At 43.9% G+C, this 18,735-nt stretch overlaps 1 protein-coding gene across 2 annotated transcripts in view; it reads right to left on the bottom strand.

The window, feature by feature from the left end:
• Positions 1-18,735, bottom strand: part of LOC139280134 (leucine-rich repeat-containing protein 4C-like) — a 1,057,670-nt gene that overhangs the window by 997,408 nt on the left and 41,527 nt on the right. Inside the window, exon 1 of one of the 2 annotated variants that reach the window (XM_070899658.1) lies at positions 1,036-1,140. The exons of the other annotated variant lie outside the window; for it this stretch is intronic. The gene's annotated coding sequence lies outside the window, so the exon portion shown is untranslated. Of the gene's footprint in view, positions 1-1,035; positions 1,141-18,735 lie in introns of those variants that run through there. 2 annotated transcript variants of the gene reach the window in all.

Here is an 18,735-nt window from a genome sequence, read left to right on the forward strand (position 1 = left end):
AGCAAGTTTAGACAGCTAAAAGTTACTCCAAACTAACTTAGGCCAGCATATGTGGCCACTTGTGGCCGCACAGAAGAACCTTGCGATGAGCTGAGAAATCAGCGCAGGTAAGTACATTTAAAGCACCAAGCACTAACAAAGCACAAAAATAAGCATTCAATAACAAATAAAAAATACAAGGAAAGCACCAAGACTTACAAAGCACTAAACAAAGCACAAAAAGTAATAAGCAATAAATTAACGAATAAAAAATAGAAGGAACCCTGCACCGAAAGCACCACCTGAGAGATTTGTTAGCAATAAGTTTAAACATTGTTCCCTCTTTTTTCCTTACGAAAGAGCAGCAGAAACCCTTTTCATGCGGGAATTTTTTCCCTTTTTGCCCATTTTTCGGGTTTTTGGTCGGGCTTTAAAAATGGCAGCCTGAAACCTGGCAGAGCATGGGGCTTCGGCTCCCTTGCGTGAGGGACCACAGACGATTCCATTTAGCCCCAAAAGGAGTTCGGAGATCGGCCAACAAGCCCGAGTTCAGCCCTGGGGGAGGATGGGGGCGGGTCAAATCATTAACCAAAAGTCGAGACTTGGTCGCTGGAGAAACTAAGTGCCAGGCTGCTTAAGTCATTAACCAGAAGTCGCTGGAGGGACAGAGGCAAACAGGGCTGAAGGTTGAGGCCAGGCTGAGGCCAGCCATAGCCGGGAGAGTCAAAATCCCCGTTTCTGGAAGTCCGATGAGGTCGGATTCGGCCGCCTTACCAGTCCTGCGGTTGAAGGTTTCCCACTTTGGGATGGGGGGAGGGTGAAGGAGAAAAACGGGGGGGAAAATCCACCGGTTGTTCAAATTATTTAAGTATTAATATATAGCTGCTTTAACTACCTTAATATTAAAATATTTATTTTAAAATACAAGCATATATTGACATGATTGCATCTAAAATTTGTCATTAAAAGAAAACAGAGGCTTTCAACTTCAAATTTCCTGATTCATCACTTGAAATTAACGTGATTTCTCCTTCTCTTCCTACACATAAAAGTTACCATTCACAATACTCGTCCCCTCCCTCCGATCAAAACTCCATCTCCCCGCACCAATCTATTTCTTGCAGCCCTCAGCGGCCTGGGATTGGGGCGGGACGCGTTCTGCAGGCATCATCACTATAATCATGGGAGTAGCTACTGCGCATGCGCGCTGTTTTCGGCGCAGGGCTGGAGCTCCACCCCCACTCCACGAGGAGTGCCACGCCAGGTGTCGGGACACACAGCAGAGCGGGGAGAATACCTAGGTAAGTTTTTGGCGCCGTTTTTAGTATAGAAAATCTAACCAGGGAGGGGGCAAACTTTGGCCCATTGATTGGACTGAATGACTGATAATTTGGCTTGACAAAGTCAGCAAGCACAAAAACAAGTTTGTTTATTATTCAAATTGAGAACAAATTACCCTGTTTTGCTTATGGCTAACCTTCTGGTTGATCTACATGCTACAAAATACCCTCATGCTTTGAAAGTTGAAAGGGCCATCAACAGCACAGCACTTCTGGCATGATCCTCTCTAACCTTTTATGAATACAACTACTTGATATAGAATATCTGTAGGCGTTAGCCGTGGCGTAGTTTTGAAATTCTCGCACTCGAGTCAGAAGGTTATGCGTTCAAGCCTCTAGCCACAGAATTGAGCATATAATTCAGGCTGACTGAGTACTGAGGAAGTGCTGCATGGTCAGAGGTACCATCTTTCAGAAGGGGCATTAAACGAAGGCCCCGGCTGCACTTTCAGGTGGATGTAAAAGATTCAGTGGTCTTTTACAGAGCATGGGAGTTCTCCCGGTGTTGTGACCGACATGTATCCTTCAACTCACATTAATAAACAGTTTATCTGGTCATTTATCTCATTGCTGTTTGTGGGATCTTGCTGTGTGAAAATGGCAGCCATATTTCCCTACATTAGACCAGTGACTGCACTTCAAAAAAGTGATTAATTGGCTGTAAAGCATTTTGGGATATCCTATGGGCATTAAAGGTGCTATACAAATGCAAATGTATGAGGAAGTATTATATTTATGTTGTTACCTTACCAGCATGTAAATTGTAAAGAAAGGTGCAATTACTAAGGGCATATCCCAGGGAGCTCATTGAGTTTGCTTTAATTGGTATTCTTTGGGTTGTGACCAACTGACTGATATTTGAGTAGAAAAAAAAAGATTACATTCCTTAGCTCCAAAGTAAAAGCATTTGGAAAAAGACTCAGTCCAGCTCCCCAATCTAGATAAATTAATTCAAAAGCAAAATACTGCAGATCCTGGAATCTGAAATAAAAACAGAAAAAGCTGGAAATCTCAGCAGGTCAGGCAGCATCTGTGGAGAGAAAAACAGAGTTGATGTTTGGGGTCGACGACACTTCGTCAGAACGGCAGAATGTTCAAAAAGAACAGATTCTTAAGAAGCACTGAAAGAGGGAGGGGAAGAAAGAACAAAAGGGCAGGTCTGAGAAAGGGCATGTTGTGTCATATGCCACATGTGGGTGACATCCCAAACAACTGCAACATCTACCTAACATAGATATATTTATTAAATGTCCCTTTTGTTCTTTATTAATTTTTTTTTGCATACATCAACATACATATTTATCAGTAAAACAGTTAACATTGTTTTATCGGTTAATTATTGTATTTTTTTAATTCTAAAGTAGATAACATGGTGAGTCTGCATGGTCAAAGTCTTTGTGCTTCAGGATATGAATCAGACGCACATCTTCGGAGCGCTACTGAAGTGAAAATCTTTCATTGAGAAATTGATTCAAACTGCACCTTTTGTACCAGCTATTAGTTAAGCTTTAAAACTAAACTTGAAACAAGAAACATAAAGGACTAGAAATGCATCTTGGGCGGTGGCGCAAGATGGGCAGTATCAGCTTGATCAGGCACTGCATATAATTGGTGGCGTTTGGAGGCGGGCCCACTGTCAAAATGGCCCTAATTGACAGCAGGGCGGAAGTCCGCTCTGAACCCGCCTCCACGTCAGTTTCTCAACTGTTGAGACTGCACGTGGATCGCAGAACTGACACCAAGCGGTGGGCCAGTCAATTAAGATGCTTAAGAGGTAATTAAAAGGATGTTACCCAGGCACTTGCTATTTTACCAAGTTTTCAACGAGTTTGCTGTCCCTCAGGTTTCATGCCAGGTAAGTGTGTTGGATTCTCAGTGACTCTCCATTGCTTTGGCTAGTTCACAGCTACAGAAGTCGTATAAAAGCTACCATTTCACAGCTGTTCACTTTCCAATGTCGGAGGCTGAAGTATTCAAGATTTGAAAGGCACTTTTGAGCTATATGCAGTTTGGAAGTGTTTGCAGTGAACTTTCTGTCCAATGTCACCTCCTTGGAGCAATATCTCTCACCATGGGCAGATCGCTTCTGTCATCTCAAGCTCACCTGCCATCTATTCCAGCAGCATGGTGCCCTTGAAAAAATCTCACCTTGGTCCTCAGAATCGCACCACGATCAGCGCAAACACCAACATCATTAAATACACCAGCATCACCAACAACACCACCAACCTTTTCTGCAATCATCTGATGCTGCACAGGATACAAGACATCAGCACCTGACCACATTGCTGTCCGGGAGACCAGGGATGGCCTCATCATGGTCACATTTACTTCACTTGACGTGTGCACCCTGGCTGCACCAGCACCATAAAGCATCCCTCCAATGCCCAAGCCATTCCTTTCACACTCATCACCATTGTGCAAGGTACCCTTATGTCTGACCATTCACTACAACTCACGAAGCCACTTTCAAAGGTGCACATAAATCTGTCCAAAAACAGAAGTGTTCAAAATAAAGATTTCAATGTTTGACAACACATTAACAGAAACATGAACATTGGCTAAAACACTCAAGTGCTTACCCTGTGTCTTGTTAGTTGGTATGATGAGGGGTGGCTAGTGAAATGGGGAATGGTGATAATGTAGATACAGAGAGAGAGTGATGAGTGGAGATGCAAGGTAAGTTGGTAAGAATGTGCAGGAGTAGGGTAGGGAAGGCAGAGTGATAAGGATGTAATGTGTGGCACAGTAGAATGAGGTTGAGTGTGTCTTTGCAGTGACATTTTGTGATCTAAGATTATCGAAAGATTTGCGCCACTGCAGCCAGGTCCTCCTAACGACATCTCTGCTTGTGCCCTCTTGTGCAATGTGCAACCAGGCTGCATTGGTGTCCTGGGGAGATCTCTTCCACCAATTGGAAGGGAAGAGGACCTCCCTGCCTACTGTGACTCCCTCCATAAGCATCTGGAGGGAATCATGAGAGATCCTGGGTGCAGCTGTGCACCTTTGTGCAGTGCTCGTTAGTATTTGCAGCACATCAATGCTCCAGAACACTGACAGTACAACTGTCAAAACAAAGTTGCCCATGGCCCCTTTAAGGAAACCTGCTGATGATGCTTCATCAGATGATGTCATCATACCCGCTTCCTGTTAATTGGCTGCGAACTTCACATGGCGGGCTTAACAAGCCCAATCAACGTAAAATCAGATCAACAGAGCTCCATGGAAGCGGGAGTGGGGTCGCAACCTGCCACTTACCTCTGCCACACTGAGCCCACCTCGCTGCGAAATCGCAGCCATTTTCTCCACTGTTCAGTATTAAAAAAGTATTTTGTTAAAAGGTTTAGCAGATCACAAATATCTGATTCCCTCTGTTAGCACTTTCAATGAATAGCACTTTGAAGAGGAAAGATACATGAACAATATGTAGATCCCCGAGGAAGGATGAAACTGTTAAATAATCCAATGCAAGTGCTTTGTACCTATTGGAATCAATACCTGCAAGTATTCAGAGACAAAAAGTGATTGACCAAAGATGTCGGAGCCATTATCCATTTGCATAGCCATGAACCTGCTGCAGCAACATCCTGCTTAAAAAAACATTCAACTTTACTAACACGGATTTCATGCTGTAGATTCATTTTGTAACAGGTTTAGACTCTACTAATACAATGACACAATTATGTATTTTTCTCCCAAAACCTCAATTGGTCTTCGAGGATCTATCTCGTGTCCAGAACAAATTGCTCTGCTTGCTTTTCTAACTCCAAAGCTAAATTAAATGATCTTGCAAACACTTTTTCATGAAAACATTTTTAATGCAAAAAAGTGCGAAGTGATACATTTTGAAAGAAAAATTGAGGGGAGGAAATATAAACTAAAGGGTACAATTCTAAAGGGAGTGTATGAACAGAGAGACTTAGGGTTATATGTGCACAAATTGTTGAAGGTGGCAGGGCAGGTTGAGAAAGCAGTTAAAAAATGTTACGGGATCCTGGGCTTCATGAAGTGTGGTATAGAGTACCAAAGCAAGGATATCATGATGAACCTGTATAAACTACTGGTTTGGTCTCAACTGAAGTATTGTGTACAGTTCTGGCACCACGCTTTAGGAAGGATGTGAAGGCCTTGGAGATGATGCAGTAAAGATTTACGAGAATGATTCCAGGGATGAGGGACTTCAGTTACCTGAGTTTGTTCTCCTTAGAGTAGAGAAGATTGAGAGGAGATTTGATAGAGGTGTTCAAAATAATTAGGAATCTGGACAGAGTAGATAGAGAAAAACTATTCGCATTGGTAGAATGGTCGAGAACCGGCGGATACAAACTTAGTGATTGACAAAAGAATCAAAGGCGACATAAGAATTATTTTTTTCGCGCAGCGAGTGTTTAGGGTCTGGAATGCACTGCTTGAAAGGGTGCTGGAGGCAGACTCAATCACTGCTTTCAAAAGGGAGTTGGATAGGTTTCTGAAAGAAAAACATTTGCAGGGCTACGAGGAAAGGGTGGGGGAGTGGGACCAGCTCAGGTGATCATGCAGAGAGCCAGCACGGGCTCAATGGGCCGAATGGCCTTCTTCCATGTTGTACCTATTCGATAATTCCACGATTCTTCATTATACAAAGCTAACCAATGGTAACCTCTTCTTTATAGTGAAGCCCACCTGACAGATTACCCAGGGGCCTTTTATGTCCTCTTCCACCATGCACCATTCACAGGGACCAAATACACCAAGTGACTTTCTTTCAGACTACTATCAAAGTATTGAAAAAGAAAGGAAAGGACTTGCATTTATAAAGCGCCCATTATGATGTCAGGACATGCTAAGTGTTTTGCAGCCAATGAAGTACTTTCCGCCCCACTCCCGACTCGCTTCCACCCCAAAAAACGGCCGCTGATTTTTTTTTTTTAAAGAAAAGAGGGCAATTTCCTGCTATTCTCCGCCCCATCGATTCAGGTGGTAATTCATCATCATTCGAATTATCTGCCTCAAATGGGATGGAGGGCAATTTCGGCCCCAGTGACTCTTTACATTACCAACAGAATTCAGCATTCATGAGGTTGCGCAGTCATAAGTAAATGTTTATTCTTCAGGTCCAATTAATTAATTACAACAAATACTTACTGGGAAGTGCAGGCTCCTTACACAGCATACCATGCCTGTTCAGTGTGGCATTGTCAGACCAGTTGTGTCATCAGGACTATTAGAAACATAGAATTCCTGATGGAATTTACCCAGCTTGCCCAAGAAATTCGGGAAACATTTTAGAAATAGAAGCCACACCTTAAAGGAGGTTTCAGTCAAGCATAAAAATGTGTTGACTGGAAGTTATGTAGACCACCGGAAAGAATGTTCAGCCAAGAATGTGTGTGTTTTCACTTTGGATGCTGTGGTCAGCATGGATATCTACACTGTAGCCTGCACCACCATTAGGACTGTCCTCAACAAATTCCTCTGGCTTCTCATCATGCAATCAATCAATTTTAAGAGCTTCATCCTAAGCTTCAAATCTCATAGTACCTTGTTTCACCATATGGCAGCAATCTCCCTCAACCCTCATAGGTACGAAGGGCAAGTTGGCTAAGGTATACTGGAAACATAGATTAAATGGTTTGGCAGTAGATAAGCAGTGGCTAGCATTTAAAGAAATATTTCATAATTCTCAACAAAAATACATTCCATTGAAAAACAAAAACTCCACAGGAAAAGTGATCCACCCGTGGCTAACTAAAGAAATTAAGGATAGCATTAGATTGAAAGAAGAAGCTTATAATGTTGCGAGGAATAGTAGTAAGCCTGAGGATTGGGAAAGTTTCAGAAACCAGCAAAGGATGACCAAAAAATTGATAAAACGGAAAAAAAAGAGAAAACTAGCAAGAAATATAAAAACAGATTGTAAGAGATTCTACAAGTATGTAAAAAGGAAGAGGGTAGCAAAAGTAAACATTGATCCCTTAGAGGCTGAGGCAGGAGAAATTATTATGTGAAATAAACAAATGACAGAAATGTTAAACAAATATTTTGTGTCTGTCTTCACAGTAGAAGTGGTGGGGAACCAAGGCTCTAATGGGGGTGAGGAACCTAATGTAATTAATATAAGTAGAAAAAATACGAGAGAAACTCATGGGATTAAAAGCCAACAAATTCCCCGAACCTGACGGCCTACATCCTAAGGTTCTAAAAGAGGTGGCTGCAGAGATAGTGGATGCATTGGTTTTGATCTTTCAAAATTCCCCAGATTCTGGAATGGTGCCAGCAGATTGAATGGTAGCAAATGTAACACCGCTATTCAAGAAAGGAGGGAGAGAGAAAACGGGGAACTACAGGCCATTTAGCCTGACATCAATTGTCAGGAAAATGCTGGAATCTATTGTTAAGGAAGTGGTATCAGAGCTCTTAGAAAATCATAACATGATTAGGCAGAGTCAACATGGTTTTATGAAAGGGAAATCGTGTTTAATAAATTTATTAGAGATTCTTGAAGATGTAACTAGCAGGGTAGATAAAGGGGAACAAGTGGATGTATGTTTGGATTTCCAAAGGGTATTCGATAAGGTGCCACATAAAAGCTTATTACACAAGATAAGGGCTCATGGGGTTGGAGATAATGTATTAGCATGGATAGAGGATTGGTTTATGGACACAACTGAAAGTAGGGATAAATGGGTCTTTTTCAGGTTGGCAGGCTATAACTTGTGGGGTGCCGCAAGGATCAGTGGGGCCTCAGCTATTTACAATCTATACCTAGATGAAGAGACCAAGTGTAATGCATCCAGTTTTTATGATGATACAAAGCTAGGTGGGATAGGTGAGGAGAACACAAAGCATCTGCAAAGGGATATAGATAGACTAAGTGAGTGGGAAGTCAGGTGGCAGATGGAGTATAATATAGGGAAATGTGAGGTTATTCACATTTGTAGGAAGAATAGAAAAACAGAATATGGTGAGAATTTTTTAAATATTGGTGTTCAGAGAGATTTGGGTGTCCTTGTGCATGAAACACAGAATGTTAGCATGCAGGTACAGCAAGCAATAAGGAAGGCAAATGGCATGTTATCCTTCATTGCAAGGAGGTTGGAGTAAAGAGTAAGGAAGTCTTGTTACAATTGTACAGGGCCTTGGTGAGACTACACCAGGAGTACTGTGCACAGTTTTAGTCTCCTTATCTAAGGAGGGATATAATTGCCTTGGAGGTGGTGCAACGGAGGTTCACTAGATTGATTCCTGGAATGAGAGGGCTGTCTTACGATGAGAGATTGTGCAGAATGTGCCTATATTCTCTGGAGATTAGAAGAATGAAAGGTGATCCCTTTGAAACATACAAGATCCTGAAGGGGATTGACAGGGTAGATGCTGAGAGGCTGTTTCCCTTGGCTGGAGTGTCTAGAACTAGGGGCACAGTCTCAGGATAAGGGGTAGGCTATTTAAGATAGAGATGAGGAGGAATTTCTTCACTCAGAGTTGTGAACTTTTGGAATTCTCTGCCCCAGAGGTGTGGATGCTGAGTCTCTGAGTATATTCAAGGCTGAGATAGACAGATTTGTGGAGTCGAGGGGAATAAAGGGATATGCAGATCAGGTGGGAAAGTGGAGTTGAGGTCGATGATCAGCCATGATCTTATTGAATGGCGGAGCAGGCTCCAAGGGCCGTACTGCCCAATCCTGCTCCTATTTCTTATGGCTTTATAGAACCATACATCCTTGTGAACACCTACTGAACCTCAGACAATGATTATTTCTTGTTTCCACTCCACTACCTCAGCCACCATGTTTTACCCTCCATGTCTCTCCCTCAACACCTTAACATTGTCACCCCCTCCTTGCTTTCATAAGCCTCCTGAAGACTTTTTTCTTCAACTCAGCTTTTGCTGCTAATGCTTCTTTATTGTCCCTTTTCTCCTTCTGCTTGGTGCTCACTGCCCCACATAGCAATCAGATGTTTCCTGTATAGGAGACAGGTAGTAAAAGTTGTTAACGTTTCAGATCGATGAACTTGCGTCAGAACCCGAAATGTTAACTCTGTTTCTCTCTCCACAGATGCTGTCTGACCTGCTGAGTATTTCCAGCATTTTCTGTTTTTATATCAGATTTCCAACATCTGCAGTATTTTGCTTTTGTAATAAAAGTTGTCTTCGTTTTACATGATGCATTGTTTGCTTTTAACACTTTTCGCCACAATGGGATTGAACATTATCTGTAATGAAAACCTGCTCCTTAGATGAACAAAAAAAACTGTAAATCAAAACAACATTTACATTCTAGTATGAAAACAAAAAATGCTGGAAATACGCAGCAAATTGGGCAGCATCTGTGGAGAGAGAAGCAGAATTAATGTTTTGGGTCAATGACCTTGCATCAAAATTGCTACATTTTAGTAGATAATTTTCTACTTTAGTAAACAGAGGCCATCAAACTATTGGGAATATCAACCACTGATTTAGGTTGGATATGCAAGACTGGGTCAAAAACATCACCAAAAAAAGATGTCGTTTCCTTCCTCCTGCTAGCAACTTTTTTTTTTTTAATTCATTCTGGGATGTGGGCATCGCTGGCTAGGCCACATTTATTGCTCTCGAGAAGGTGGAGGTGAGCCGCCTTCTTGAACTGATGCAGTCCGTGTGGTGAAGATACTCCCATAGTGCAATTAGGGAGAGAATTCCAGTATATTGACCCAGTGACGATGAAGGAACAGTGATATGTTTCCAAGTCAGGGTGGTCTGTAACTTGGAAGCGAACTTGCAGCCATGATCATATTGAATGGTGGTGCAGGCTCGAAGGGCCGAATGGCCTACTCCTGCATCTACTTTCTATGTTTCTATGGTGTTCCCATACGCTTGCTGCCCTTGTCCTTCTAGGTGGCAGAGGTCACGGGTTTGGGAAGTGCTGCCAAAGAAGCCATGGTGAGTTGCTGCAGTGCATCTTAATGAAGATTGAAATTAGGAGTAAGTTTAAAGACGCAACGAGAAAACAGCACAAAGCTACAGAGGAATTTTGACACCTTCTGAAACTCAAGAGCTATCTCTTCTAAAAGCTGATATATTAGCAAGTTGTGATTTGTAGAAGGAGAAACTCTAGTTGCTGGCTTTTGATAGAACTCCATATCTTTCACATAATTCCAGGATTAATCAATCTACCTTTCAGACTTGGCCTTTCTGCTCACCAGTGTGAAAATCACTAATGTTCTCTATGCATGTATCTTTGAAAATTAAATACTAAATTACCTCTGAAATGTAAAAACTCAGCAGGAGCCTTAGATTGACAGCAGGGAGGAAACTAGTGCGGTCTATTGATGTCAACACAGCCACCCAAGTTGGTTAAACATGACTTTAATTAATGAGCTGCTGATTTACTGTTGAACTGTACTGGGATTTATTTTATGCTGCATCTAATACTAAATCATTGAGAATCTTGTGGAATAACAGATGATCATTTTGCCAGTCATGTGGGATAACATATTTGCCAGTGCGGTGGAGTGAAAAGTAATCCTAAAGATTTGTTGAAAAACTGTCCTGAAAACTTTCAGTAGATTGCAGTTTTGAAACGCAGAGTTTATATCTAACCTGTCCAGAGAGTAACAGAGACTCCCTGGTTTTGATAAAGAGCCATAAGATTTGAAATGTTGCACCAGAAATTGCGTTTGGAGGCTTCCTGCGGGCGGATGCCTCCGATCACAAAAAAAATTACAAAAATACCTGGTGATCCCGGAGGAACGAGCACTTCGGGTCAGAGATTTAGATGCGCAGCCCAGCGCAGAGGCCCACGCATCCCATGAATGTACGGGCATCCTGGGATCACGTGGACCTGGACCACCAATGAACATGTAATATTTCCATTGATAGTTTTGGTAAGTTCCGTTTGTACGGAGCTCCCATTACTATGAATGGGAATACCACCAAAAACAAATAAAACACAATACATAAATTAAAAAATACACCTCACTTATTTAAAATTAATGGCAATTAAGGCCAAAATTGCCCTCCACCCAAAACGGGGCACACCTACCGCTTTTTTAGCGTGCATTAATGCCCCATCCATGGGGCGGACATTAGAGCGAAATTCAGCACAGAGCAAAAAAAAAAGAGTGGGGCGGTGTTGGTGGCAGTAATGGGCTCTTTGCAGCGGTATGGTGGCGGACTGACCGATTAGGCCAAGAAATTCAGCTGATTCCCACTGACTGATGACCTAGCAACTGCTCCCTGGCCTTCTTAAAGGGCAGGTTTTGCACCTAGGCCCTGGACATTGAGTTTGTCTTTAGTGCTTCTGATGGAATGGCTAATACAAGAATTTTGAGAGCCAGCCGCTTCTCTGATGTCGAAATTGAAACCCTCATCCAAGCTGTGGAGGGAAGCTGGCGCGTACTGTATCCAGACACAGACCCAGTCGCACGGTGTTTGTGAATGTGCGGGGAGAGATAGCTGTCGAGGTGTCGAGGACCTCAATTCATACTGCAAAAATTTCAACGACATCATTCGAATACTGAGTGGGTACATGTTCCTCCAACTCCTGAACTTCCATCTCTGAGCCTCTCCTTCACTTACTCTTATTTCCCACCTTCACTATATAGTCACTGAAGCACCATTTGATTGCTGAAGCATCAGTATCTATGTGTACATACTCACAATGGAGGGTCCCTTTCATTTGAGAGTTACACCTGCACATAATAGACAAACACTTGGACTAATTGCTGATGCTTCATTACACTGCTACTCAGTAACCCTTATTTGCTTTAGAACCAAAGAACATAAGAAATTGGAGCAGCAGTAGGCCACCTGGCCCCTCGAGCCTGCTCTGACATTCAATAAGATGAATGCCTGATCTGATCATGGACTCAGATCTACTTCCCTGCCCGCTCCCCATAACCCTTTATTCCCCTATCACTCAAAAATCTGTCTATCTCCATCTTAAATATATTCAATAACCCAGCCTCCACAGCTCTCTGGGGTAGAGAATTCTACAGATTTACAACCCTCAGAGAAGAAATTCCTCCTCAGCTCAGTTTTAAATGGGCGGCCCCTTATTCTGAGACTATGTTCCCTAGTTTTAGTTTCCCCTATGAGTGGAAATTTCCTCTCTGCATCCACCTTGTCGAGCCCACTCATTATCTTATAAATTTCAATAAGATCACCTCTCATTCTTCTGAACTCCAATGAATATAGGTCCAACCTACCTATCTTCTTAAGTCAACCCTCTCATCTCCGGAATTAACCTAATGTTCCAGTACTCCAGGTGTGGCCTCACCAATATCTTGTACAGTTGTAGCAGGACTTATCTGCTTTTATACTCCATCCCCTTGCAATAAAGGCCAACATTCCATTTGCCTTCCTGATTACTTGCTGTACATGAGTACTAATTTGTTGTTTCATGCACAAGGACCCCCAGGTCCCTCTGTACTGCAGCACTTTGCAATTTTTCTCCGTTTAAATTATAATTTGCTTTTCTATTTTTTCTGCCAAAGTGGATAACCTCACATTTTCCCACATTATACTCCTTCCACCAATTTTTGCCCACTCACTTAACCTATCTTACCCCTTTGCAGGTGGTTTGCATCTGCCTCACAATTTGCTTTCCCACCCATCTTTGTATCATCAGCAAACTTGGTTACATTACACTTGGTCCCTTTATCCAAATCATTTATGATTGCAGATGATACCCCGAGTGTGAGCCAGAGTCAGACCGAGCCCCTTGAGCAGAGTGAAGACATTGGCGGCATGTCTGATGAGGGCGATGAAGAGAGGGAATGCTGCGAGCCTACACTCCTACACTCGCATGTGCCAGCTCAGATTCTGGGATTAAGCATTCGATGTAGTTAGATTTAGGAGAGGGGTCTGCAATGGTGATGCACCGGGGCTGAGCGGGCTGCAGCATGGTGAAGGGCAAAGGGAACCTCTGGTGCCAGCTTTCCAGGGGGCGAGATCGCACGTGAGTTCTGCTGCAGAGGACTTGGACGAGCCCCTCAATGTGGTGGCTTTTGAAACAAGGGTGCAGGCCATGCATTCTCAGATGTTGGTGGCAATACAAGGGATGTCCGAGAGTCTGTCGCAAGTGGTCAGGAGCGTGGAGGAGTCTGTCTCCTGCATTGCGGACAGCTCTACGCACACCATCATTGCCAGTGGGCAGATTATGGTGGACTCCCAGAGTGACCGCGCGGATTCAGATTTGATGAGACGTGTCGTGGGCAATGTGGCAACTGCCATTATAGAACAGGCGGAAGGGAACCAATGTCTCAGTGCTGTATTGGAGAGGATGGCCGCTGGCCTGGAAGCTCAGAATGCTCTTATGCACTCCCAGCAACAGGCCATGGGGCGTCATACTGCTGTCGTGTCTGATGGCATCGAGACCTTGTCTGCTCTCATGCAGTCTCAGCTGGATGCCTTGCGAGCTCTGACTGCTGCTATCACGGCTAGGCCCACCATGGTCCACGGGGGACCTTCTGATGTCATGTCACCCCACCAAACTCTGCTGTTGCAGCTTGAAAAAATCCAGTCGCATAGAAATTCAGGATGATAGTAACCTTTGATGCCACTGACGGAGCTGTCTTCAACCTTGTTTGAGGTTGCAGATCTGGCTGCAGGAGATTGCACAGCTCCGTGACGATGTCTTTGCGGAATCACAGTCTCCGAAGACACTGGTATTCATTAAGGTCCATGTAGGAGAACTGTTGTCAGTAGACCCTTTGACAGTAGGGCCTTCTGCCATCAGGTCTATGTAGGTGTCTTCCCCCGTCAGCTGCCTGATTGCCTTCTCCCTCCTGCTGATGTTGCTCCTCCCTCTCTGCAGTCTGGTGCTGGCAAGCACCAGCCTCCTATTCACATTGCCTCCTCTCCATCTGCCCCACTCTGTGGTGCTGGGGCTCTGCGTACCTGACCCTCCTCCTGACTGAGGTCCTTCCTGGTGCAGCTCTCTGGGTTGTGCTCTGTCGCCATCTCCATGGCCTTCTGCATGTTCCTCACCCATGTGAGCTGCGTCCCTTGTCCGCTGCCTCTCCAGCCATTGGAGCCGGTGCCGCCTTCTCCTGCGTGCCTCCCTGCTGTGCACAATGTGCAGGAGATGTTCCGCTGCCAGCACTGAACCCATTTATTACACATCTTCAAGCACAGCCTCCTCAATCAGCGTTCTCTGTTGCTGACTATGAATAAAGAAGCTGGCCCACTACTCCTCAAATCCGGTGGCAACAACGCAACTCTCAATGCTTTTAACCGTCAAAACTAATCTGTCCGACAACAGTGGTTGTCGCCTTACCGCGCCTTTAAATGCTGCTGGCGGTCTTCAGCACACAGTTTGTACCAACCCAAAAACCTGTCGCCGACCCCGACAAGTGGCTGGAAGCTGATTTAAGGGCAATTTCCTTTCTGAGGCGGTGCACCCTTTGATGATATCATTACCAACGCATATGCAGGAGCGTGGCAGTTACCTGCACAGCCGAAAATATCAATGAGGACAATGCAGTGAGCGCCGGTCAATCTGCGCCGACCCGTGGCCAGGCAGCCACAGCTCTTATTGAAAGGGGTAATTTCGGCCCCTAAATGTTTAAGAAATGTTTTTTTTTATATATATATTTTAATATTGTTAAAAATAAACTTACCTTAATGGATAGGGATTTTAATATAAAAATTAGTCATAACATTTATTTTTTCTATCTTTTAAAAGCAGGCATTACAGCTGCTTTTACAAAACGTAAGAGTTTTAAGGATATTCGCTGGGCTGGAGTTGGGCAATAAGCCCAAATCTCCGCCTGCGAAGGCTCTTCTCTCAAGAATGCATGCGATCTGTCAAAGGAAATTTTAATAGATCGCAAGTGCCGGGTTCAGGTCCACATGCAGTGCACGCCTAAACCCGGAACTTGCGGGGCCTCTTCGGGCGCGTGCGCACATCATACGTACCCGGAGAGGCTGCGATTTACGGCCTATTCATCTTTTTTTCCCCTTGCTCCGCATGATGCTGCCTGACTTGCTAAGTGATTCCAGCACTTTCTGTATTTATTTCTCCCTGGTTGGGTTAGTCTCACATAGCTTCCATTTGACACCACATGTAATGTAAATCTGCTACAGTGTTAAACCATGTGCAAAAAGAGCCCTGCTGGACCCTGAGTCTTTAAAAAAAACTTACCTGCTATTAATGTAATTGTTTAGTCACTGCGAAGGCTGCTGGCTGCACTCTCTGAACATTTAAAACTTATTTGTTGGTAGTGCAGCACTATGCATTCAAGTAAGCATGAATTGCAGAGCTCACTATTGCTTATAGCAGATTCAGGTTTTACCTAGACATTGTAAAACGCCTCAGCATTAGCTCAGTGACAGCACTCTTGCTCCTCAGTCAGAATTCATGGTTTAAACAGATAATCTAGGCTGTGCTGAGGGAAAACTGCACTATTGGAGACGGAGTCTTTTGGATGAGACGTTAAACCGAGGTTCGTCTACTGTGCAGGTGGTCAGAAAAAATCTCAGGAGCAATTTGAAAAGGGGCAAGGGATTTCTCCTGGTACCCCAGCTAATAGTAATCCCTCACCCAACATCACTGTTTGTGGGATTTTGCAGTGTGCGATCTGGATAATGTGTTTAAATACATTACAACAGTAACTGCACTTCAATAAAGTACTTAATGAGCAGTGAAGCACTTTGGGGCATCCTGAGGACTTGAAAGATGCTATATATTTCCATAAGTTTTTTCTTTCTTCTTACTGGAGTGCCGATACACCTGGAAATAAAGTAAATTTGGAATAGGTATTAGAAACTGGGTAAACTTTTATATTACAGGACTGGAGTTGATGGCAGACGCTTCGGGGCCGAAATTCAGGCACGCCAGAAATCTGGCATACCTACGATTTCCTATCTGTTTTTACCGCCGCATGGGAAGAGGTCGCTTCCTGACCGATATTCAGGTCTTTGTCGTTATTTTTCCACAAGACTGGAAGTCGATCATAATGGGGGCGGAAGTGCGGTGGTAAGTCCTGGTGAGGGGCGGAAGTTGGAGCGGGATCTGTCCACTGATGTTGCAATTCCAACAGATAAATTGTTGGAACCTGCAGCTTTTCGCAGTATGTCTACCCCCACACCTCCAGCATGAGCTGAGGTTGTTGTTAACAAAAGGACTGTTACCAGGCATTCCTCTCTGATTGTCCCTTTGGTTGTTTCTAAGCGCTCTGATGGTGGGTGTCAATGGTCCCATCACGGGAGGGACGCATTGTTCCTCGAGATGGCATGAATTGCCGATCCCCTTTCCATTGTCTCTGTTGCGGGCCCACCCTAGAGTCTGTTGCTGCCTGGGCGGTTTCAAAATGCCCTTGCCTGCCTGCGGGGTCCTGAGCCGCGTTCACAATGTTAACTCCCTGGTCCATCGCCACGTTGGAACCAGAGCTGCGTGTGTAAATTAGCTTGGTCTCCTCTTCCCCTGCCATGAAGGTCTGAGCTTTCAACGCCGCTCTTTCTAAAGTCAAGTCCTTGGTCTCTATGAGCTTCCTGAAAATTCCGGCATGACTAATGCCCTCAATGAAGAAGTCCCTTAACATCTCCCCCCTGCAGGCGTCTGTGAACTTACAGAGACTGGCCAAGCGCCGCAGGTCCGCAACGAAGTCCGAGATGTTTTGTCCCTCCCGACGCCGGTGTGTGTAGAACCGGTGCCAGGCCATGTGTACGCTACTCGCTGGTTTGAGATGCTCACTGATCAGCTGGCTGAGCTCTTCAAAGGACTTGTCCGCCAGCTTCTCGGGTGCGAGCAGATCTTTCATCAGCGCATACGTCTTTGGTCCGCAGCTGGTCAGTAGATGCGCCCTATGCTTGTCAGCCGCTGCCGCTCCCAGCCAATCCTTCATGACGAAACTCCGCTGAAGTCTCTCAACGAAGTCGTCCCAGTCCTCACCCACACAGTAACGTTCCTCTGTGCTACCGGTGGCCATCCTCATGGTTCGGTGATTCCCATTTCCCATCGCCAAATGTGGTGTCCCTGCACCTTGCTACTGAATCACACGAGGCATGTACTGCAGACATGGTCACTGCGTGACCTTTCTTTATTCCAAGGACCAAGAAGTGATGACCCTGCGTGGAACCTCCCTTTAAATACCTGAGTGCCCAGGTAAGGAGTGTCTCCCACAAGTTCACCCCCTGTGGTCAAGGTGTACATTTCCAGGACATATATACAGTGCACAGTGTGGTTGCATGAAGGTTACAGTTACATGAAGGTTACAGTTGTATGAAGGTTGCATACATGACAGAAACCAATACCAAACGCAAAGAGGGAGAGCAGTGTTTGGCAATCACTATCACAAGGCAAGAACAAAATTCATCCAGCTCCCTTTTGAAGCACGACAGCCAAATCCACATTCACAGCATGTTTTGCCAACATATTACAGAGATCGATGACTCTTTTCAAAATTCTGGTACCCAAACTAACCGTACACTTTCTTAACTTATAATGAAGACCCCCTGTCTTCTCCTGCCTATCCGGCTCAAGTAACCTGTCCACTTTGAAAGAATCTAACCCCTTCATTATTTTAAAGACTTTATATCACATCCCTTTAAGTCTATGCTTTTCTAGATTAAAGAGCCCCAGTTCCCTGAGGCGATCTTAGAACTAATGGCCTTTAAATTAGATATTAATCGAAGCCGACTTTTCAAAATTGCAGCAGCCTCCAGTAAGTGGTGTATCTTCTCACCAAAGTCCATGTGAATAAATTGATTTTCTGGAACATTATCAATATAACATGTGAATGTTTATTTGATTTCTTCAGCATTTAAATTCACAAACAAAATCCGTAGTACTCATTGTTGAAATTAGTCTGACAAGTAATTGCCAAAGATTGTTTATTATTCATGGAAGAGCTGATCAATTGACTCAGCAGCAAGGAAGGACCAGATTATAGATGACATGTATTATTTACCCAACTATCTCTTCAGAGAAAAATGTAACTGAATTGCACTGAACTGTTATAGTGTAGGTAAATGCCCCTTATTTCTGTAAGTGTAGAGTCTGTATATTGCGACACTAAAAAATTAACTCAGATGTTGCTATTTCATACACATCTTAATGAGGGATTAGTTTGACCTTCCTTGACCTTTGTGTTAACACAATACTGAAATTTTGCACTAGAACCCATAATATTCTGCAGACTGCAGGAAGATATCAATGGACTGGTCAGGTGGGCAGAAAAGTGGCAAATGGAAGTTAACTCAGAGAAGTGTGAGGTAATGCATTTGGGGAGGGCTAACAAGGAAAGGGAATACACAATAAATTGTAGGATATTGCGAAGTGTAGAGGAACACAGGGACATTAGAGTGCATGTCCATGGGTGCCTAAAAGTAGCAAGACAGTTGATAAGGTGGTTAAGAAGGCATACAAGATACTTTTCTTTATTAGCCGAAGCATAGAATATACGAGCAGAGAGGTTATGCTTGAACTGTATAAAACAATAGTTCAGCCACAGC

This window comes from Pristiophorus japonicus, chromosome 14, assembly GCF_044704955.1.
Source record: "Pristiophorus japonicus isolate sPriJap1 chromosome 14, sPriJap1.hap1, whole genome shotgun sequence".
NCBI classification, from domain to species: Eukaryota; Metazoa; Chordata; class Chondrichthyes; family Pristiophoridae; genus Pristiophorus; species Pristiophorus japonicus.